General features: G+C 43.2%; 1 protein-coding gene across 6 annotated transcripts in view; it reads left to right on the top strand.

The window, feature by feature from the left end:
* LOC147885978 (putative E3 ubiquitin-protein ligase ARI2) overlaps positions 1-23,420 on the top strand; it is a 47,504-nt gene that overhangs the window by 2,987 nt on the left and 21,097 nt on the right. For 3 of the 6 annotated variants that reach the window (XR_015543420.1, XR_015543418.1, XR_015543419.1), the window contains exon 7: positions 43-161. The exons of the other annotated variants lie outside the window; for them this stretch is intronic. The gene's annotated coding sequence lies outside the window, so the exon portion shown is untranslated. The remainder of the gene's footprint in view (positions 1-42; positions 162-23,420) is intronic. 6 annotated transcript variants of the gene reach the window in all.

Genomic DNA, 23,420 nt, shown 5'->3' with positions numbered 1-23,420 from the left:
CTGGCGTCTTTGGGAGCATACTTAGAAATGCTTAGTGGACAGGTTGAAATGATAATGACACATTCAACTGTGACTAAATCAAGATGCAAACAATATTCCCAGATCTCTTGTTCTCTGACAGACGAGAAAGCTTTACAGAAATAAGTTATATGATGAGGAAGGTAACTTGTTGGACTTCTACCATCTTATCTGTCAATCTGAAGTCCATTGAGTAGAGCTTGTGGGAATTCAGAATTTGTTCTCGTTGGTGTGCTGGGATTGGATCATTGGGGTTAATAAGGTTGTTGTCCATCTCTGCACTGTTTTGAAACGTCTCAGTTTTTGTACAAAGTTGTATTCAGTTGATCATCACCTTTTGAACGGTAGTTCATATTACTAGCTCAATGTATCAGATATAATAATTTGACAACATGGACTGCTAAAAAGCCACAATTGATGGGGAGATGCTTTTCTAGAAGTTGTTAGGTGTTTTCTTGTTATATGCGATCATTCTTTGATAATGTGTGGGTTTTAATGGGTTGCCACATGCACAAGGGGGAAATTATCTGATATATGTGTTTGGTTTTGGACATCTAATGGGAAAACACAGGCATGCCATGTTACATTTGTCATCTTCCCTTCAATTGAGGGCTTACTGCTTGTGAGCCTAGCTAGCTGGATGCCAGAGCTGCTGAGTGCAGAATCTCTAAAGTAGGGAGATGGGTTTCCCTTTTCAATGTTCATTTAACTTAATCATTGAGTTTTCTACAACTCAATTAGAAATTAAAATCAAAAGCTGCGATAATATTGGACTTGATCAAACGGTCTGAGACTTGGAGCAACAGATAGTGATACTGTTATCTGCAAAAAATTATTATCATAGGCACTTCTAAACTGCAGGGGTTGGGACTTCAATTTTCCTCCTATTTGTGTTAATTCTCTCTCTCTCTCTCTCTCTCTCTCTCTCTCTGTCTGAGAATGGCCCTTGCTTAAGGCAGCAGAATTACCATGATGTTGTCCAGGGGCAGTGGTATTTTGCCATGCCTTAATCTTGCATAAAATTTGCCATGTCTGCAATTTCTGCTCTAAAGTGAGGATTTTACTGGAGTAACCAACATAAATTAGCTTGCAGCATCTGTTGCTACTGAGGCCCTCAGTGACCAGACCCTTCCTTGTCAAAGAGTTGAGGTGATGCATCAAATAATCATCATAGAGCCAAAGTCATGTACTGCTATGGATTGCTTTGGGTGCAAGATAATGGCTGGCCATGCTTTGTCAAAGGTGCAAGATGTTTCACAAGGCATACAAAGCAACTAAAAAATAGCATAGTCGACTAAGGACCTTTGGGGACATGGTCTATTGGATCAGGATCAGATTGTCCAATCTGACCGCCTTCAAGGATTGGATTGACATGTCGAAAGAAGAAGACGAGTGATCGGCATATGTCATACAAGCTTTTATGTAAGAGGCTATTGAGAGGAACTTAACCATGCATGTCTATCTTTTTTTTTTGTTTAGCTCATTTTTCTTCCTTTACGTTCTCTTTTATTTTCATTGTAGAATTTTGGACTTTAGAACAACAAAAAGCTAAATTGATACGAGTGGATATATTCTAGACTTACAAAGGTATATATACATGAATACATTCACTTCTTGGCTCAATTATATGATAGAAAAATTCAACCCTTCATCTTTTAATGTTGTCTAAAAAGGAGCACAAACAACTTGCTGAATGCTTTTAAAGCAAAGAGAGAACATATTCTTGGGCCCATCTATCAATCTTCCGCTGCAGGGTACCCTTTGGGGGGAGTTTCATTTCTAACATGGTATCAGAGCCCTGATGGAAGCTCACGGAAAGTGGAGCTTGAAGGCAAGGACCTTGCTCAAGGACGACCTTGATTCATTGCTCGGGAGAGTTAACCTTGACGTTTGAAGGATTCCGCCTAGGCGGGAGGCTCAGGTGTAGATAGGTGTTTGAAGGATTGTATCTAGCGGGAGACTCAGGTTCAGGTAGGTGTATGACACTCTAAACTTTATTCCTCTCAATTCATTGTCATGGGCAACAGAGATCAGACCCCTAATTTTGGTGAGCTAATAGGACTAATTACCCATTATGGCTAATGAAGGTTCATAGCCACTTAGCGGGAGTCATGGGAAATTGCAAATGGAAGGGAGCTGATGTGTGACTACTCGAGCCACATCAACTACAACAGCCGTGCTGACATCGACAAACTGAGAGCATGGCATATATGATGCACAAGCCTTGGCTATCATTGTGGGTACCACGGCGGATGTGGTACTACCTCACATACAGATGGCAAACACTTCTTTCGAGGCTTGGATAATATTGAGAGACATGTATGAGCTCAATAACGAGGCGAGGATCTTGAACCTTGAGACAGAGGTGTATGGCATGAGCATGGATGAAGGCACATCGGTATAGGATCACTTCGCCTAGATGAAGGTGGTGTAGTATCAGCTGGCAGCAGTTGGTCAAAGGACGAGCTCGATCAGGATGGCAAGGCTGTTGTTGGGAATGCTTCCCCGGAGCTATAGTAATTTTGTTACTACAATGATTGAAGGGTAGAGGGCAGCGCCGGTGACTTTCGAGGAGCTGATTCCATTGTTGTTGCAACAATAAGCCGAGGAAAAGAACTATGATGGAACGGATGATAAAGCTTGGGACAGGAGCAAAGGGCAAGGGTAGCTTGGCAAAGGCAAGACAAATCTGACGATGGAGCAGACTCTTCAGATGAAGAGAAGAAGAAGAGGGCCAGCTTAGAGTCAGTTGAGTCAGCTCATTTGGTGTTAAAAGACTCCCAGTGCTGTTGAGATTAGGTATACAAACCCTGGTGTTACTATCAGGATATTGGACATTGAGTGATGGTTAGAACAAGAGTTAGAATCTTTTGTGAAGATGATGGACAGCATTGAGTGCCTAGTGACTTAGAGGTGGACAACAAAGAATCACACATGGAGCTTTACGGTCCAATCTGGATTTATGCCTGGGATATAATGTTTCGGGTATGCTATTTGGTTGTAGACCAAGCCCTGAGAGCTTGGTGCCTGGAGAACTTGAGGCTGTTCACCCATAATGAGGGGGATAGTTGGAGGGTGCTAGTACCTGGAGTGCTCGAGTTCGAAGGCGGTTTTGTAATCGAAGGTGGTGGTGCCTTCAAGAGAAGGACTTGTGTACCAGGCTGGTGTGCTTATGCGGAACCGGACTTGGCGAAACATGAGCCGTTGGATGAAAAGCTAGGAAGCTATAATGACACCAAAATTTCCACAGGGCTACTACATAGGAGCCATTGGAGTATCTTCATCGACGGATTGGGGTCAGGCCAATGTGGGGTCGGTGAGAGGGGGTGTTGGATTAGGAGTGGTCACCTCCCTGCCTGTGAGCCCCCAAATGAGGAGAGCATCAGGGGGGTGGACCATAATGGGACATGGGGCTGCCACATGGGCTTCCATGTGGGCAGCAGAGACAGGGAAGTACCTGGCAGAGAAGTAGAAGTAGAATTTATTAGCGTCCTCGGGGGGCCAAAAAATGACCCATGGGACTCGTCTCGATACAATGTAAAAAGAGTCTCCTCAAGGAGAGGGGTCAGGAGTCTATGAGTTCCTGACGACAGGAAAAAAGACGAGTGACAAAAGATCCCAATGCTGCCGGAGAGGCAGTGAAGAGAACTGATGTCAACTGAGCGGAGTCCCCCAGTATCTGCTGGTAGTCCTCCCTGATATGTGCATATCGGGGGCACTGTAGAGCTACATGTGCCTCCGTCTCAACTGTCTGCATGTCACAAAGGGTACAGACTCTAGCATGTCTAGGCTGGTGTATCCAAGCTCCCTGCTCAATGGCAAATGTATGAGATCTGGTACGGAACCTGGCGATGTTTCTGCGATATAGAAGGGGGATAGGTGTGCTATTATAAGACTGAGCATGAGTCTCTATGGACATGTATGTAGATCAAGATGTGAGAGGAGCCACCATGGAGGGCAGATCTGAGGCAGAGATGTCCAGAGGCTGTCCATAATTGGAAGGGACAGATCTGTGCAGGGTTTCCAGCAAGCAAGGTGTAACAGAGGGTTACTCTTTACTTAGGCTAAAAGCTTGTAGAAAGGCCTTTATTGGCTTGTAAGTGTTTTCTTCTTTTTTTAGGGGATACCATAAGTCGCCACGTGGCATCCTAGGAGGTAATCCCATAAGCAATACTGCTTTGTACTACCCGGGGCCATACCTATATAAGGGCTCTAGTTGTACTTGGCAAGACATTCATGACTCGTACTTTATTACTGAAATAGAATATACGGCAAGAGTTCAATACTCAGCTGAATTCTAAAAAGGATTGACTTCCTCCTGTCCTTGTGCAGCCCCTCACAAGTCTCTGTTGAAGATCCAGCCCATGATCTTCCTCTCCTACCCTTTTCCTAAACATAAGGTACTACACTACTTAACTCTCCTGCAAATTCTACTAAACTTAGTAGTGTTTACTGTTAGTTAGGAGCAGTCTTGTTGCATTGGTATCAGAGCACTTTTCGTGGGAATTTGTGGGAAATTCTTTGTCCAATCACTTTGAAATTTGGAGCATCTACTCTTGAGCCTAGGGCCTACCTCTCTGCAAAAATTCAGCGCCATAAGTGCTCTTTGTTGTGAGCTGCCACATGGCAGGCTCTGAGAAACCCTGATTTTCGAAGTGCTCAGAATTTGGGGCTTCTTACATCAGTGGAAAGCCCTTGCTTCCTTGATCATTTCTATGTGTTAGATTCCTAAAAGGATGGAGGATTGAGTCAACATTGAGGGTTTTTCTTCTCTGGCGCAAGAATGTGAAGAAATTAATGATCTGATGCTTCGCTGCACCAAATTAAGCTTCGTGTCAAATGAAGAAGGATTACACTGGAGTTCAACGATGTGGATAGTGACCTGACTGCTCACTGGCAGTTTGGTACAGTAGTATATTGTCGAACAACGCTTCTGTCTATAGCTTAGTCCTACATAGGTCTCTATACAGATTGGTTTACACAGTGTGCAAAAGGATTGCAACAGTCTGCTACTCCTTGGAAATTGAGCTATTCTTGATTAGGGCTTAAGACAGTGCATTTACTCTTGATTCAAGTCATCAAAGATGCCTGTAAAGAGGTCTACAGGTCAAGCTAGTAAGCAGACAATGGGTATCCTTGATTTCATCTCAGAGAAGGAAGCAACTGATGATCATACGTAGTTTCTGAACCCAATGATCCTAGCAACTCCTCAAGTACAAACATCCCTTAACCAAGAGCAGATCATAAAGAGTTGTATGGACCCAATGCTATAGATATTCAAGGAGCTAACTAATGAGATTAAGACCAATAATCAGAGGATTGACCAAAGGATGCAGAACATGTGTGCCACTTTTAATAAAAGGTTGGACCAGTTCAAGAGAAGCCAAATTTATGATGGGAAGATGGACCCAATGCTACGGATACTCAAGGAGCTAACTAATGAGGTTAAGACCAATAATTAGAGGATTGACCAAAGGATGCAGAACATGTCTGCCACTTTTAATAAAAGGTTCGACCAGTTCAAGAGAAGCCAAATTTATGATGGGAAGAGACCTGTGGATCCCCAAATTGATGGAGACTCAGGTTCAAATGATGATGATGATCATCCTATACATGTAGCTGAACCGGTTGGTTTTATGGCTTCTGCCCGAAGAACCTATCACTCTAGTGGAGTTACAGCTCATATGGATAAGGATTCAACACATGGTAAGACTCCTAATAATAACAGTTCAGCAGCTGAAGAGTTGTGTCAAAAATTCCATGAATATAAGTTGCTACCAGCAGAGCTTAGGGCAGCAATGACATTCCAGCAATATATACAAACAATTATATCTATTGAACCAAAAGGACGTGTTCATCAAGACAAAGATATGAAAGACAAGATTATACTTCCTAAATTCAAAGGTGATTCTACCTCTCTTGAGGAATTGGAGGAATGGCTCAGCAAGATGGATGACTACTTTCTTCTATATCCAAAGGGTGATCAAGGTAAAATCAGATTTGCTGTTCTTCATCTGGAAGATTATGCCCACTCTTGGTGGAGGTACCTACAGCAAGAAGGGTTAACTTTTAATGCTTGGGATGAATTCAAGGCTGAAATGCTTAAAACTCTTATATCTCCTTTTACTAGGGATCAATATATTTGTAAGTGGTATGATCTTACTCAGCAAGGATCAGTGAAAAATTATATCAAACAGTTTTGGAAATTAGCTCTGTTTGTTCATGGTATTGATGAAAGAGTTAGAATGCTCAAGTTCATCCATGGTCTGCATCCTAGTATTGCTTTAGATGTTGCAGCTCAAAAGCCCAATTCTCTTAAAGAGGCCATGTAGTTGGCAGAGCTTTATGAACCCAAATACAATGGGAAGGAGAAGACTTTGGGTATTGGTCACTTTGGAACTAAGCCTATGGTCAAAGGGGTTTCCAATGATGAAAGCAAACTTCCTGCACCTGCTATAACTTCTTCTATTTCTAGGTTCCCCACAGTGTATGGCAGTGGCATGGGACAACCTAAGGCTTACAAGGCTACAGATGTAATGTTATTTTTTAAACCCACTCCAAAGGATGATCTGGATGATAAAAGAAACAAGTTGGTTAAGTAGTTATCTCAAGCAATTATTGATGACAGGAAGAAGAAGAATTTGTGCTACCTTTGTGGTGAGAAGTGGATCCTTGAACATAGGAATGTGTGCAAAGCAAAAATAGGAGCAAAGTTGAGCTTGATTCTAGAGATTGATGAGGATTTATCTCCTAATACTTCTACAGCAGAATCTGAATTTCATGAATATGAGGACTGTGTGAATGAAGGCCTTGATGATGATGAGGATCATAGTTTCAAAAAAGGGACCACCTTTCCCTTTGATCCAGGTGGGTTATTGATGTTTGACACCATGCTTATGGATGATAGTTTGCGAAGGTGCTCCAATAGATCTAGACAATGGAACATTGAAGTTGTTGAAGGATATGAGGATGAGATCAGAAATTCTGATGGAAATGATGCTGTTGATGATGATGAAGTGTATTGGGATACACATCAGTTGTGTATAGCATATCTCTTGATGTTTTTATGGGCTGCAAGGGCTCTCAAACCCTTAGGTTAAAAGGAACAATCAATAACAGACCAGTCCATATTTTGGTTGACAATGGGAGCACTCATAACTTCATTAATGCAAAGACAGTTCAAACAGTGAGGTTATGCCCATCCACTTTGGATCATGGGATCAAAGTTGAGGTGGCTAATGGTCAACATTTCCACAGTAAGCAATATTGTCAGGCCGCTCAAGTGCAACTTTCTCAAGACTATACTTGTCATGGAGATCTATTTGTCTTGGAAATGGGACCTATTGACATTTTCCTTGGTTGTGAATTTGAGAACCTTGGGAGAATTCTCTATGGACCTTAACAGACTATATATGAAGTTTATGCATGAAGGTAAGCACATCACTTTGATGGGTCACCAATCTCCTAAATTGTCCTTAATTTCTGCAAGAAGAATGGCCAGAGACCTCATAAGTGTTTGTGGAGTCTATGCTATTCTGTTGACCAAGTCTCAAGAGGTAATGGGTTGTTGGTGGAGGATAGAGACATGCAGTCCCTATTACAGCAATAATCTGATGTATTTGCTGATCTTTCCAACCATCTCCCTCCCATGAGAGAAGTGGATCATGCAATTGTGTTGGAGCCAGGATCTAAGCCAATTAACAAAGCTCCATACAGACTTTCTAGAGCTGAAAGGGAAGAGGTGACAAAGCAAATAAAGGAACTCCTTGACAAGGAATTTATTACACACAGTCAGTTACCCTTTGCCTCTCCTGTGTTATTGGTTAAGAAGAAGGATGGTTCATTTAGAATGTGTATTGATTACAGGGATTTGAACAAAATGACAGTTAAGAATAGGTTTCCTATCCTTAGAATTGATGATCTACTGGATAAGCTTAGAGGGGCAAAGTACTTCCTAAAGATTGACTTAAGGTCAGGCTGTCATCAAATAAGGATGAAGGAGGGAGATGAACATAAAACTGCCTTTAGGACAGAACGTGGGCTTTATCAATTCAAAGTGATGGCATTTGGCCTAACCAATGCACCTGCAACTTTCCAGGCCCTAATGAACAAGGTATTGCAGCCTTTCCTCTGTAAATTTGTGTTGGTATTCTTTGATGATATATTGATCTACAACAAAATGAAAGAAGAGCATTTATTGCATGTCCAGCAAGTATTGGAAGTATTGAGGACACACCAGTTGTATGCCAAATCAAGTAAATGCACTTTCATGGCTGAAGAAGTGGAATATATGGGCCATATTGTCAGCAGTAGTGGCATTAAGGTGGATCCCAGCAAGGTAAAGTGTGTAAAGGATTGGCCTATGCCTCATAATATCACCCAGCTGAGAGGGTTCCTTGGTCTAGCATCATTTTATAGAAGGTTTATAAGGCATTTTGCCAAATTGGCAGCTCCTCTCAGTGTTCTTCTAAAAAAGAATGCTTTCCAATGGTCTAACAGTGCCAATAAGAGCTTTGAAGCATTAAAGGAGGCATTAACTTCAGCGCCTATCTTGGTATGTTCTGATTTCTCTCAACCTTTTATAATTGAGGCTGATGCTAGTGGAAGGGGCATTGGAGCTGTCCTAAAGCAGAGTCATGGAGTTATTGCCTTGGAAAGTCGGAAATTGGATGATAAGGAGTCAAGTTTGCACATTTATGACCAAGAGATGTTGGCAATACTTCATGCAATCAAAAAGTGGCACCACTACATTTATGGCAGCCACTTCAAGGTCAAGACTGATCATAAGACTCTCAGATATTTTCTATCTCAGTCTTCTCTATCACCCAAGCAAAGGAGATGGCTATCCATTGTGCAAAACTATGACTTTGACATAGATTACAAGATGGGCAAAGAAAATATTATGGCAAATTCTCTTTCCAGGATATGGGCTTGTACTTTATCATCTATTACCGAGGTTTATAAAGATTGGATCCATGACATTCAAGAAGAGTATCTTAGACTTGCAAGATCCTGACTGTCAGCAATATCCCAATTTCAAGTTGCACAATGGGCTCTTGTGGTATAATGATAGAATATTTCTTACTGAAAATTCCTCATATAAGCTGCTCATCTCCTATGGCTGGGCATATAGGCCTCAACAAGACATATGATAAGGTAAAACAGAGTTTTTACTGGAAGGGGATTTGGAAGGATGTTCTTGCTTATTTTCAAAGCTGTAAGCCCTGTCAACAAAACAGGGAGTTGAATTTGAGGCCAGCTGGTCTACTACAACCTCTACCTATACCTCAAGGTAAATGGACACATATCAGCATGGACTTTATTACAGGTCTACCAGTGACCTCTATGGGTTGGAACAGCATCTTTGTGGTTGTTGATAGACTTACTAAAGCTGCCCACTTCATTCCTACTAAGACCCAATTTACAGCTTCCAAGGTGGCTAAGCAATTCATGGAGAATGTGTTCAAATTACATGGACTTCCTCAGGAGATTGTGAGTGATCGTGATGCTAAGTTCATGGGGCATTTTTGGCAAGAGCTTTTCAGTTCTATGGGAATACTTCTTACCCCAAGTACAGCAGATCACCCTCAAACTGATGGGCAAACAGAGAGGGTTAACCGCTGGTTGGAAGAGTATCTAAGGCATTTTTGCTTTGAGACCCAAGCATCGTGGGATCAATGGTTGCATCTAGCTAAATTTTGTTATAATACCACCAAGCATACTTCAATTGGTATGAGCTCTTTTGAAGCCATGTTTGGCTGTAAAGAGCATGTCCCATCAACCATTATTGATCAAGCATTGACAAGCCAGCAAGCCAAGGATGATTTGGCTCCCATGATTGCTTTATTACAGCAATGTAAAGATAATATGGTAAGGGCCCAAGCAAGGATGAAGGATTATGCTGATGAGCATAGGAGAGATCTTCATTTTGAAGAAGGGAATTATGTATTTCTTAGATTACACGAGTCTAGGCATGCTTCTTTGAAAGGTAATACCAGTGTTAAACTTGCTCATAGGTATTATGGACCTTACAAGGTTTTGAGGAAAGTTGGGGAAGTGGCTTATGAGTTGGAGCTCCCACCATCCTCTAGGATACACAAAGTATTCCATTTATCACTGCTCAAGAAGTATGTGGGGCCTAAGGAGCAAGTTATGGAAGAGCTACCTCCTATGGATGAAGAGGGCCAAATTGAGTATATACCTGAGAAGATCCTTGGATTTACAGATCATGTGTTGAGGAACAAGTCCTACATGGAATATCTTATCAAATGGAGAGGTCTACCTGATGAGGAGTCTTCTTGGCAGCCATCTACAATTGTGGAGCAGTACCCTCAATTGCTTAGCTGAATTCTATGGCCAAAATTGAGTCTTTATGAGCAGATTTGATTTTCTCTTGCTATATGGACATGCTGCAGCCAACATTCACTATCCTTTCTCAGATCAGCATGTCTCTCACTGGATTATATGATCAGATCTGTTATATTGGACAGCATAGCTCTTCCACCCGATTGCTTGATTTCTTGGGGATATTATATGATCCATTTACAGATCAGCATGCCTATAGGGAGGTATTTGACTGAGAAACTTCATTGTTCAGCTGATATAACCAGAATTGAGCTGTTTAGGTTTACAAGGAGCATTGTATGTCCAGGTTACAGCCTTTTCAAATTTGAGGACAAATTTCTATTTGAGGAGGGAGGATTGTAACAGAGGGTTACTTTTTACTTAGGCTAAAAGTTAGTAGAAAGGCCTTTATTGGCTTGTAAGTGTTTTCTTATTTTTTTAGGGGATACCATAAGTTGCCACGTGGCATCCTAGGAGGTAATCCCATAAGCAATACTGCTTTGTATTACCTGGGGCCATACCTATATAAGGGCTCTAGTTGTACTTGGCAAGACATTCATGACTTGGTACTTCATTACTGAAATAGAATATACAGCAAGAGTTCAATACTCAGCTGAATTCTAAAAAGGATTGACTTCCTCCTGTCCTTGTGCAGCCCCTCACAAGTCTCTGTTGAAGATCCAGCCCATGATCTTCCTCTCCTACCGTTTTCATAAGGTACTACACTACTTAACTCTCCTGCAAATTCTACTAAACTTAGTAGTGTTTACTATTAGTTAGGAGCAGTCTTGTTGCGCAAGGGCTGCATGGACAAGGCAATGACGTTAGCCAGGGCATGGGATCAGTACAGACAGGTGTATGGACCGTTTGGAGCAGTTCTGGATGTTTGCAGGAGCCCCCCCAAGAGGCGGAACTGTAGCAGGAATGGTGCAGCAGGATCGCGGCAGATTTTGGGCCATATAGGCCTGTTTGAGGGTCGGTTTGGGCAGGCTGCACAGTTGCAGCCTGCCATGTGGCCAGGCTGGGCCAGCCAGCCCTGAAAAGGAGTGCCCCACTTAGGGGATTTATAGGCAGGAGAAGAAGTCGGGTAGGGGGGCTGATTGAGTCGGTCAATTTCCCCCTTACCAGCCGGTTATTTTGGAAGGACCTTGTGCCCTATAAAAGGGAGACTTGGGGCCTCCATTATGCATTACTTGGAGCAGCCATTCAGGGAGCATAAAGGAGGACAAAGAGTCTACATAAGCTTAGAGGAGCATGCGGGCTCTCAAAGATCTAGAGGCAGATCGTAGGAGGACTTTTGGTAAGTATCGGAGGTACATAGTTTTCTCTTTTGTATTGTGTCCTGTTTTGAACGGACAGAAATAAATGATTGTGGTTTCTATATGTGTCTTGGATGCACTGTCTATTTACTAGCTTGCTCAGGCATCGATGGTTGTGTAAGTACACACAAGTTAAGAAGTTTGATTCCATAGTGACACTCTTCCGTGTGATTCTTGGGCCCGTCTATTAGTCTTCCGCTACGGGACACCCTTTGGTGCAATTTTCATTTATAACACCTTTGTCGGACTGCAGCAGCCACCATCGTGGGCAGTCCTCTTGCACCTAGGCGAATCAACCCATTCTAAATCTTCAAGATGGTGTCTTTGGCTTACGCTGGTGAATGCTACATTTAGGGCCACCGTTTTGTTTGTTGATAGAAAAACCCGAACGTGCTTTGCTGCCTTGGTGAGATGATGTCCTCTGAGCTTTCTATATTTGCAAGGATGAGGACTTTTGGACTACCGATGGTGGAAGCAGTTTCAGGTTCAACCCAATTACTCTACCAAGGGGTTGGATCTCCCACCATTGGTAACCTGTTATTCCTTATCTTCAGGAGTTTTCTCCTTGCCCATTGATTTCAGTGATCTTAGCTGGTGAAGGAGATGAACAGAGGTGGGGAAACACTTGTGGTCTACATAACATTGCAATAGAACCATCAGCCACCACCCTGTAGTTGGTTTAGGGTATATGGTTTGGGATCTAGAGTCTAGGGTTTAGGATTTAGGCATTAGAAATTAGGATACATGACCTAGGGATTAGGATTAAGGTTTTAGGGTTTAGAATTTATGATCTAGGATTTAGTATATAGGCTATAGGGTCTAGGGTTTAGGGTTTAGGATTTAGGGTTTATGGTTTAGGGTCTAGATTCTAGGATATAGAGTTTAGGACTTAGAGATTATTCTATGACTCAAATTTAGGGTTAAAGACTTAAAATCTAGGATTTTTTGGTTGAAGATCTAGGGTTTTAGGACTTAGGGTTTGAGAGGGATATTTTTATTGATTTCATAATACAAAGGTTGAGGATTTCTAGGGTTAAGGGTTGTAAGTTAGAGATTTGTAAGATTTTGTTTTTTCCCAAAACCTAATTAATTCAAATAATGAGTGGAGGTGTTGAGGTAAACCATAGATTACTACGTATGTAGGACCCAATGGAAAAGAGATTGCAGATCATTTACCACAAAATCTCATTGGAATTGATTAAGGAGGGTAGAACACTTTGTCAAGTGCTTAGTCATGGAGTCTCTGTCACATGGCAAAATAAAGGGGCAAGTATTTAGCATTCTAATGAATGTTTAGGAACTTGTATAAATACCCCATGAATGAAGCCTACACTCTTTGGGGGATTGTGTTGAGTTTTACTTTGGTATTCCAAGCAATTGTCTCAAGTTTCCATGCTTCCTTGCACTCCACATCCAAAAGCATGTCCTAACCTTGCAACTCCTCCTCCCCTCTCCTCCAACCTTGCAACCCATCCTCTCCCTCTCCTCCTCCCTCCTCCTCCTCCTCCTCCCTTCTCCTCCTCCTCCTGCTCCTCCTCCTCCTCCTCCTCCTCCTCCTTCTCCTTCTCCCTTCTCCTCCCTTCTCCCTCCTCCTCTTTTCTCCTCCTCCTTCTCCTCCTCCTCCTCCCTTCTCCTCCTCCTTCTCCTCCTCCTCCTCCCTCCTCCTCCCTTCTTTTCTCTCTTCTTTCCCCCCATGCTCTTACATCTTCTTCCTCTCTCACTCCTATGCTCCCCCTAAACCCTTAGTTCCTCAAACCTTAACCTCCATGATCTACGAGGGAGACGAGTTCTCCACCATATACTCTACCCTAAACCTTGGATCCTCCTTCTAACCCTTGAACCTCTTCTAAACTTTGGAACCTCTCTCTAAATCTTTGGACCTCCTTCTAACCCTGAACCTCCCTCTAACCCTTAAACTCTTCCTAAACCCTTCAACCCCCAATGAAGGAGAAAGCCTTAATTACCCCAACCATGATCATGATGCACATTCCTTTTACACATGCTTGGACTATGTTTGCTTACCTCACTTAAGCCTACGTCTATCACCTCTATTCAGTTGACCTCAACTAAAAAGCTTCCTTGTAAACATCCAAAAGCTGTGGATGATCGGATAACATGTCTTCGTCCATCCACTTGGCATCTAATGCCGTATAATTCTTGAATTTTACAAGATACTTGTAAAACTCCTTGCCCCGAGGGCCTTTGCGTATAGTATGGTACACAATTTGCTCTGGTTGAAGGACCTCCTCCAGCTCATCCACTTCTGGTGGATCCTCTGATACTGGCTCTGTAGGCTCTGGCCCCTGGAATTTCTTTAGAAGACTCACATGGAATGCATCGTGAATCCTCCAATGCTTTGGCAATGATAACCTGTATGCAACCTCATTTATTCTTTCTATAACCCTGAAAGGGCCATAGTATCTGGGAGATAACTTTGCATACACTTTTTGTTTGCCTTTAAACTTGAGGAGCCTAGCTTTTTCAAACTTCAAAAGTACCCAATCCCCTTCCTTGAGATCTAACTGTCTCCTATGCTTATCTGCAGCTCTTTTATGTTTCTCTTGAGACCTTTCGATTGCTGTTCGGACTTGGCTGTACGCTGTCTGGAGGTCTCTCACAAACTGATCAGCTGCAAATATTTCATCCTTGGTTCTGAGGATAGGTGGCAAAATCACCTTCCCATAAATGACCTCAAAGGGGGCTTTCCTTGTAGAGCTGTGTACTGTATTATTGTAAGCAAACTCTACCAATGGTAGGTACTTTTCCCAGTGTGAACCTTGGTCACCCACGTAGCATTTCAGCATATCCAATGCTGTAGAATTTGCTACTTCACTTTGACCATCTGTCTGGGGATGGAAAGAAGAAGAAAAATTCAAATTTGTCCCCATGTTATCAAATAAAGCTCTCCAGAATAGACTGGTCATTTTGGGATCTCGATCACTAACAATGGACTTAGGCATACCATGATGCTTAAAAATCTATGCCATGAAAAGCTTAGCCGTATGATCTGCCTTTATGGTTTTGCGAATCGGAATGAAATGAGCTTGCTTGCTTGCTGAATCTATCAATGATAGTCCAAATCCCATCATTCCCTGACTTTGATCTTGGCAAATAAAAAATAAAGTCCATTGTAATACTTTCCCATGGTTCCTGAGGCACGGGAAGAGGCATAAGTAGGCCAGGTGCCTTCCGTCTATCATACTTCACTTTCTGACACGTAAGGCATTCAGTAACAAAATGATGTATATCTTTCCGCATCCCTGGCCAAAAGAAATACCTCTCTAGTGCTAGAGTTGTTGCTGTAATTCCTCCATGTCCAGCATAGGGAGGTGCATGGCATTCCTCTAAAATCTTTTTCCTCATCTCCTGGGTGATGCATAGGCAGTCATTTTTCATTAGATACCCATCTTTCAGGGAATAGTGACTGGTGGACTGCCCCTCTTGCATTTGCTGTAAAATCTCGCCAAAATTTGCATCATTAGCATATTGTTCCCTCATGCCTTCTAGGTCCTGATGATAAGCAATAGTCACATTGTTGACTTGGGGTCTTCGGGACAAGGCATCTGCCACTCTGTTCCACATTACTGGGGTATGGACAATCTGAAAATGATACATTGACAGCATATTTGCCCATTTCATATGCTTCTCAGAAAGTTTTGTCTGAGTTAGAAAATATCTCAGACTTTGGTGATCTGCTTTAACAGTAAAATCTGCACCCAAAAGATAATGCTTCCATGTATGGATGGCATGAATCACAGCCAATAACTCTTTCTCATAGATTCCCAGATATCTTTCAGCATCACGCAATCTTCGGCTCTTGTAGGCTACTACATGTTCCATTCTGGTGTAATGCAGCCCCAACACACTCTCCACAAGCATTGCAATCAACATCAAAAGGTTGATAAAGATCCGGGACTACAAGAATAGGCTCTGTAGTCAACTTCTCCTTGAGTGTATTGAATGCTTTCTTCTGTGATATTCCCCATGTGAAGGCTGCATTTTTCTTAGTAAGGTCATGTAATGGAGCTGCGATATTAGCAAAATGCCTGATAAATCTCTTATAATAGGAGCAAAGTCTCAAAAAACTACGGACTTCATGCACAGTTTTCAACTCAGGCCATTCTTGGATGGCTCGGATCTTTGCAGGATCCATCTGTATCCCATTCTTGGATATTATATGCCCCAGATAATGGGTCTCTTCCAAGAAAAATTCACTTTTCTTGCTATTGGCAAAAAGTTGATGATTTCGAAGTTCTTGAAATACGAAAGCAAGATGTGCCCTGTGCTCTTCTTTTGTCTTTGAAAAGACTAGGATATCATCAAAGAAAGTACCCGTGAAATGCCTGTACTTTCAGAAGATGTGATCCATCATTCTATTGAATGTGGTTGGAGCATTTGTCAACCCCAAAGGCATCACTAAGTATTGATACAACCTGAATGTAGTGCGAAAAGTTGTCTTATGCACATCTTGTGGTTGTATCCTTACTTGGTGATAGCCACTCTTTAGGTCTATCCTACTGAAAACTGAAGCTCCATTTAACTGATCCAGCACATCATCAATGCGCGGAATAGGGAATCTATTCTTGATGGTCATTTTATTCAGTGCGTGGTAATCGACGCACATACGGAATGAGCCATCTTTCTTCTGTACTAGCAGTACAAGGGAACAAAAAGGAGACGAGCTGGGCTCAGCCATCTTTCTTGTGTACTAGCAGTACAGGGGAACAAAGAGGAGACGAGCTGGGCTGAATCAGCCAAGTGTACATGGTGAAATCATCAATAAAAGTCCTTTGGACAGCAAGTCCTGTACCTGAGCCACAATCTCCTCTCTCTGAGTCTCACTGACTCTATAAGGTGGTCTGTTTGGTGGCTCACTACCAGGCATTAACTCTATCTGATGATCTTCTGGTCTCTCTGGGGGTAACTCCCCTGGCAAAGCATCGGAAAAGCAATCTTTAAAGTTCACAAGAAACTGAAATTTATCTTTGTCTACATCATTCATTTCAGCATGCATATCATTTTCTTTTTCTTTTACAAAAACCATGTACGCAGAAATTGCAGACTTTATTGCTTTACCACATGTAACATCAAATACAATAGGGATAGTCTCCCCTTTATTCCTGGCAACTAAACGCTGGTTTTTCCCCCTATGGATAAAACTCAGCACCCTCTCAGGGTATTCTATCGTTACTTCCTTTCGATGGAACCACGGTGTACCAAGTACAACATCATGTTGCTTGAGAGGAGAGATTAAAAAGTCCTCCTGATCTACATAGTTCTGCACATGGACACGAAGCTTTCCAATCAAAGGAGTAACTTGCACTGGATTCCCTTGAAACATTTGATCAACATCAAGAGCTGTGCCTAGCTCTTCAGTTTTTATCCCTAATCTTAGGGCTAAATCTTTAGATATGAAATTGTCTGTAGACCCTGGATCAAATAGGATTAATGCTTGCTGATCTCTTATCTTTCCCCATGATAGCAAAAGCTCTTTTTTTTTTGGGTCTAAGGTACTCCCCAAAACATCTTGGACTGCTCCCACCATTGGCCTCGGTGGTACTTGTGGCTTTTTCTGCTTCTTAGAACCCGAAGGCTTCTCAGGGCACTGGGCAGCTACATGCCCCTCTTTCCCACACTTAAAGCATTTCCCATCTCTGCGAAACTCAGCTATCTGTTCAGGAGTGAATGGGAATTTGCCTTTATAAGTCTTTGAAAACTGAGTACCCCTCGGCTTCTGAGGCTGAAACCCTTTCTTTTCAACCTTGGGGTACTCTTTCTATTCTGATTTTGAAAAATTAGTTTTCTTTCTTTCAGCACGTGCTGCATGCAAGGATAGTACTGTAGATGGATCTTGTAACGGCACAAGACTAGCTACTGAAGCTGAATGCATAAGGTCTTGAATGTTCTTTGCCCCCAAAGCATTCACTACTGCTTGGATTCTCGGACTGAGACTTGCTCTGTACTTTCTCATTTGGGTTGCTTTGGAGATCTTTTTGATAGGTGCAACCTGCAAATAAGCATCCCAAAACTTTTGGTTGTACACATCCATTGTATCTCCTGCATCCATATGCAAACTGTCCCAATCTTGAAGAACATGGTCTCTAAACTGTTTAGGCATAAACTACTGGTAGAAGGCTTTCTTGAAGTCCTCCTTCCACTTCTTTGGGGCTGACCCATCTGTGGTCTGTGCACTCCAACATGCACTAGTTGTCGTTGTCAAGTGCAAAACTTTTCTTTACCAAATGCAGCATCAAACTGCCTGATAAATTGCAATGCTTTGTCTGTATGACCATACTGTCCATTGTAGGTCATAAACTTGACAGATTTACCTCTCTCTTTGAATTCCTTGGTCTCTCTGGAAGACTTACTCTTCCTGGACTTCTTGTGTTTCCTTCTTTTTCTGGATGGTTTATCTGATAAAGAAGAAGATATAGAAGTCGAGCTCGAGGTAGACGGTAAAGGACTAGGAGATCAGTGATGATGCCTTGATCTCTTCCTGCTATGAGACCGTCCCCTATGAGATCTCTCTTTCTCTGGCTGTACACGAGAGTGTGCCTCTGGCATTGGCACGTCATATGCTGCATTAGGCATAGCTTTTGCTTGAAACAAATGTTGAGCGCTTGGATCCTTTCTGAGATTTTCCATCTCTTGTATATGAGTGCGTACCATCTGCTCAAATTCTTGCTGAGTTTGTTGCACACTTCTCTGTCTTGGATGTACATCCCTATCTTGTGAATCCCACTGGATAGGTGATTGAGCCATTTTCTTACAAATCGTCTGAGATTTGCAAGTTTCTCACTCACACACTATGTATGCAACTGATGCATGCTGCCTTCGCTTTTCAAAGAGAGAATTTACCTCAACAAGAGGTGTCTTGCATTCACAATCTATGCCAGTACTGGGCTGTCAGCTCAAGGCATATACCCACAAAGTTGCCAAGGCGTCAACAACTATATTGCCCCTTTTCTGGCTGCTGCAGAAAGCACTCAGAATGCATCTGATTCGCTTTTTCTAAACACAAAGGCATGCATTTTCTCTTTTTCTGCAAATCTCTGATTTTCCCTCTGATCTCTGCTGTTTCTGACAGTAGATACTTTCTCAGATAAGTGAAAACTGCTAGCAGAGACAACTGTCTTTTTTTTTTTTTGGGGGAGACGGTAACCAGATGGGTAACTGGCTGGTTACTCTAACTAGACTGACTGGTTCTGGTCTGGTTAGTCTGCAACTAGACTAACTGGACTGGTCACAGTCTAGTTACACCAACCAGACTGGTCTGGTTAGGCCAGATTAACTGGACCAAGGTCGAACTAACTGGGTACTGGTTCAACTAACCAGAGTTAACTAGATGTAGTTAACTTGACCAGGGTTTCACTAACCACAGGTCAACCAACCAAGATTTAACTGTACCAGGGTTCGCTGTCAGGCCAGCACCAGGTCACATGTGTGCCACGCCAGCATCCACTCAGGCCTGCAATTGTCTGCCACATCAGCAAGCTCTAGCTATATGCCATGTGTCTTTTTGCCACATCAGCATTGTTGGGGTAAAGGCACATTGCCACCCCTTTATTAAAGATATGACACCGATGACTGTCTTAAGACAGTCATAGGGCGAAAAACCTAATCCTAATAAAACCTATGAGTTTGTGGTGTGGCTCATCACTTCACACCCGCATCTGTTGTGTCATCTCTCTCTCTCACTCTCTCCCCATTGTACTTCTCCCTCTTTCCTTCCCTCTCAACTGGTATCAGAGCCATCATCACTCTCCCCACTCCTGCCTATCACTCCCTCTACCCCTCCTTATCCCCTCGGGACTCGTGCCCTCAGCAGCGTGCAGGCAGCGCGGGCTGCAGCGGGCGGCAGCGCGGGGCAGCAGCACGGGCTGCAGCGGGGCAGCGCGGGGCAGCAGCGTGGGACAGCGCGCGTGCGGGCAGAACAGGGTGGCGCGGAGCAGCGCCAGCAGCTGCAATAGCAGCAGCTAGCTGCTGCTAGCTGCTACCCGCAACCAAGCGGGCGCAGCCAGTGCGCAGCACCGGCGCGCACCCAGGCAGCCTCAGGGCCTCGAGCAGGGCGGTGCGCAGGGAACTTCTGTACGGACGTACGGCCGTCCATACCGCCGTACGGACTCCGTACAGGCGTCCGTACTGTACGGACACCGCCGTACGTGCTGTGTCAGGAAGCTGCATCAGGGAAGTACATTTCGAAATTTTTTTTTCTTTTGGATCTGTACCTTGCACAGGTACAGCGGTACCCTGCACAAGTACACAGGTACAGAAAGTACAGAAAGTACAGCAGTTTTCTTTGGGGAAAGAAGAAAAAGAGAGAGCATTCCCGGCTGTTCAGTTCTTAAAACTGTGTTTTTTGAGGTACAGCAAGTACACTCTTGTCCCTCGTGCTTGAGGTGACTAGTACCACAGTGTGTGGTGGTTGCACAGTTATCTTGTTTCGGGAAGGTAATGCCTTGATTTTTCAGAGGGCTTTTATGCTTTTGCTGAGTGCAAATCTCAGCTTTTGGGTGACATTTTCAAAGGGCTTTTGCCTGAAAGCTTATGCAGTGTATGCCTTGAGGCAGTGTGGAGCCAGGGAGCCCACATTGGTCTTGTTTCCGCAGTGTATTCAGTGACATTTCTGCAGGTCACATTTTGTGTACGACACCTTGGAAAATCTCAGTTGAGCCACGCTTGGCCAGGGCGCATCGAGTTTACTCGGTCCCTAACTGTCCATCGTTGACAGTGCTCAAAAGATTCTCTTCAGTGTTTGTACGTTGGGATCTGTGTTGTTATTGTGTACACAGGGCTGTTTATGCATTGCATTGTCAGGTGAAAGTGCCAGGAGAGCGCTGTATTTTGTATGCTACCTCAGTGTTGAGGTGTTTTTCACTTGGTACAGGTGTCATATCAAGGGGCTTTTGCCCAGATTTTGCTTGAGAGCACTTGGGTTACTGTATGAGACCTTCAGATGCCTTTTATCCCCTTGGCAGAAGGGTGATTGCTTGGGATTTGTCCCATTTTCTGTTGCAGGTTTGTGACAGGCTGAAGTGTCTGGAGCCTCTTTTCAGTGAACAAAACAGTGTATGACAAGTGGTTTATGCATATAAAATCAGTGCAATACCTCATCTGAGGTGGGAGAAGTGATCAGGACAGTAGTGTTTTGTGCTTCGTTAGCTGATGATGCACTGTTAAAACACTTGTGGAACAGCTGCAGCATTCTGAAATTACTGTTTTATGCCTATTTGAGCACGGTACAGTGTGTCAGAAGGTAGAGTAACTGGAGGGAAATTTTTTCTGTTTTGCTGCAGATTTTTTGACAGTAAAAACAGCACTATTGTGAGTGCTCCTGGCTCTTGATAGAGCAGGTTTTTTATGAGAAATCAGAATTTTATTCAGTCTTTTTTTGACTTACAGAGAGTCAGGTACTTTCCTTATCTGATATGGCATCAGGGGGAAGTGAATCATCAATTCTGGACATAAAGAAATTGGAAGGGGCACACAATTATGCATTATGGGCAGAACAGTGTTTGAATGTACTTCTGCTGAAGAAGATTTCTAAGCCCATAAGGGTGAAGGGTGTCAAGCCATCTGGGATGTCAGATGATGAGTGGGAGGAGCTAGATTTGTCCGCGAGGGCTGCTATCATGCTTACTCTTAGTGATTCTCTTGTGTTCAATGTTCAGGCTGAAAAGACCTCTTATGGCCTATGGCAGAGGCTAGAAGAGTTGTATGCCCAAAAGAGTTCAGCCAGTAAGGTGTATTGGTTGAAGAAGTTGGTTGATCTTCGCATGAAGGAAGGTACAGCTATGACCTCACACTTGAGTGAGTTCAATGCCATCTTTACACAGCTAATTGCACAGGGGTTGAACCTTGATGAGGAGTTCAAGGCTACTTTCTTGTTGTGTACCCTCCCTGAGAGTTGGGACACTTTCAAGACCACCCTGTCTAATTCAAATGTCACTCTTATATATGCTGATGTAGAGAGCTCTCTCCTTATGGAGGAGATGAGCAGGAAGAATAATGCGGGCTGCAAGCCTTCAAATGCTTTGCAGGTACAGGAAAGAGGCAGGACTCAGCAGAAGGGGAGATCTGCTAGTAAGTCCAAATCCCGCAATCAGTCCCGTGGCAAAAAGGATATTGAATGCTTTTATTGTGGCAAGAAGGGACATGTGAAGTCTAAGTGCTTCAAGTTTATACGGGATCAGAAAGCCAAGAAGGCTGAGGCAAAGGATGCAGGCAGTGGAAGCAAAGGCAAAGGCAAGGCCAAGGTAGATGACTTGGATGCAGTGAATGTTGCAGCAGAGGACAGTGACAGTGACAGACATGATGTTTTATGCTCTTCTGCTGTAATTGCACATACTTTGGTTATTGATGGCCATGACATGCACACCTGGCTCTTGGATTCAGGTGCTTCCTTTCATGTTACTCCTCAAAGGGAGTGGTTTACTTCATACACAGGTACTCATGGAGTTGTTCACCTTGGGAACAACTATGCATGTCAGATTGCAGGGATTGGCAGTATACAGATAGTATTCCCTGATGGACATACTTTTATGCTTGATGGTGTTCGCCATGTGCCGCAAATCAAGAAAAATCTGATTAGCACTGGCTTGTTGGATGACAGTGGTTACCACACCACATTTGGGGATTCCAAATGGGTGATTACTGATGGCCAGGTTGTAGTGGCTGAGGGTTATAAGAGTGATACCTTGTATCCTCTTTATGTTTCCAGTGTAGGTAATCATGTTGTTGCCATAACCGAGCTACCAAAGGTTTCATTGTGGCATAGCCGGTTGGGACACATGTCCGTTAAAGGAATGCAAGAACTGTCACGTTTGGGTTATCTGCCGTCTCTTTCTTTTTCAGATTTGCCTACTTGTGATCATTGCATATTTGGCAAGCATTCTATGACTCCTCATAAGAGGAGAACTCCCCAAAATAGAGCACCGCTTGATCTAGTGCACACTGAGATGTGTGAGATGCCACAGCTATCACTAGGGGGTGCAAAGTATTTCATTACTTTTATTGATGATGCCACACGCAGAGTGTGGGTCTATTTCTTGAAGCATAAGAGCGATGCTTTAGATGCTTTCAAGAAGTTTGTCGCTCAGGTTGAGAATCAGACAGGTCGCAGGCTGAAATGCCTCATATCCGATAATGGGGGTGAGTATGTGTCAAATGCTTTTGTACAGTTTTGCGAAGCTAAGGGCATTAAACAGGAACTCACAGCCCCTCATAATGCATCTCAAAATGGTGTGAGTGAGCGGATGAATCGAACTATTCAGGAGAAGGTTCAATGTATGTTGTCTTATGCTGCATTGCCCCATGGCTTTTGGGCAGAAGCCGTGCAAACAGCGGTTCACATAATTAACAGGTCGCCAAACAAGGCTTTGGAGTCGAAAGTGCCAGAGGAGGTGTGGTCTGGCAAGCCACCTTCATATAAGCACTTACGTGTGTTTGGCTGCGAGTGCTTTGCTCATATACGCAAAGAACTGCGCACCAAACTGGAGCCAAAGTCTTCCAGATGCATCTTTATGGGTTATGGTGATGAAGGTGAAATGGGGTACAGGTTATGGGATCCCGTCAAACGGAAGATTATACGCAGCAATGATGTCATCTTTAAAGAGGATAGTGTACACAAAGAACCCGTGCAACCTGTGGAATACAGGAGGGTTGTTTATGATGATGTCGGACAGCAAAGAATGCCCATTAATATGCAGCAGCAGGCTGCTGTAGATGACCCTGTTCAAG

This window comes from Dipteris shenzhenensis, chromosome 25 (assembly GCF_047967505.1).
Source record: "Dipteris shenzhenensis isolate YYH24624 ecotype China chromosome 25, Dip_SZ_1.0, whole genome shotgun sequence".
Classification (NCBI taxonomy): domain Eukaryota; kingdom Viridiplantae; phylum Streptophyta; class Polypodiopsida; order Gleicheniales; family Dipteridaceae; genus Dipteris; species Dipteris shenzhenensis.
The sequence above is the reverse complement of the archived record's forward strand: the minus strand, read 5'-3'. Positions and strand labels throughout refer to the sequence as shown.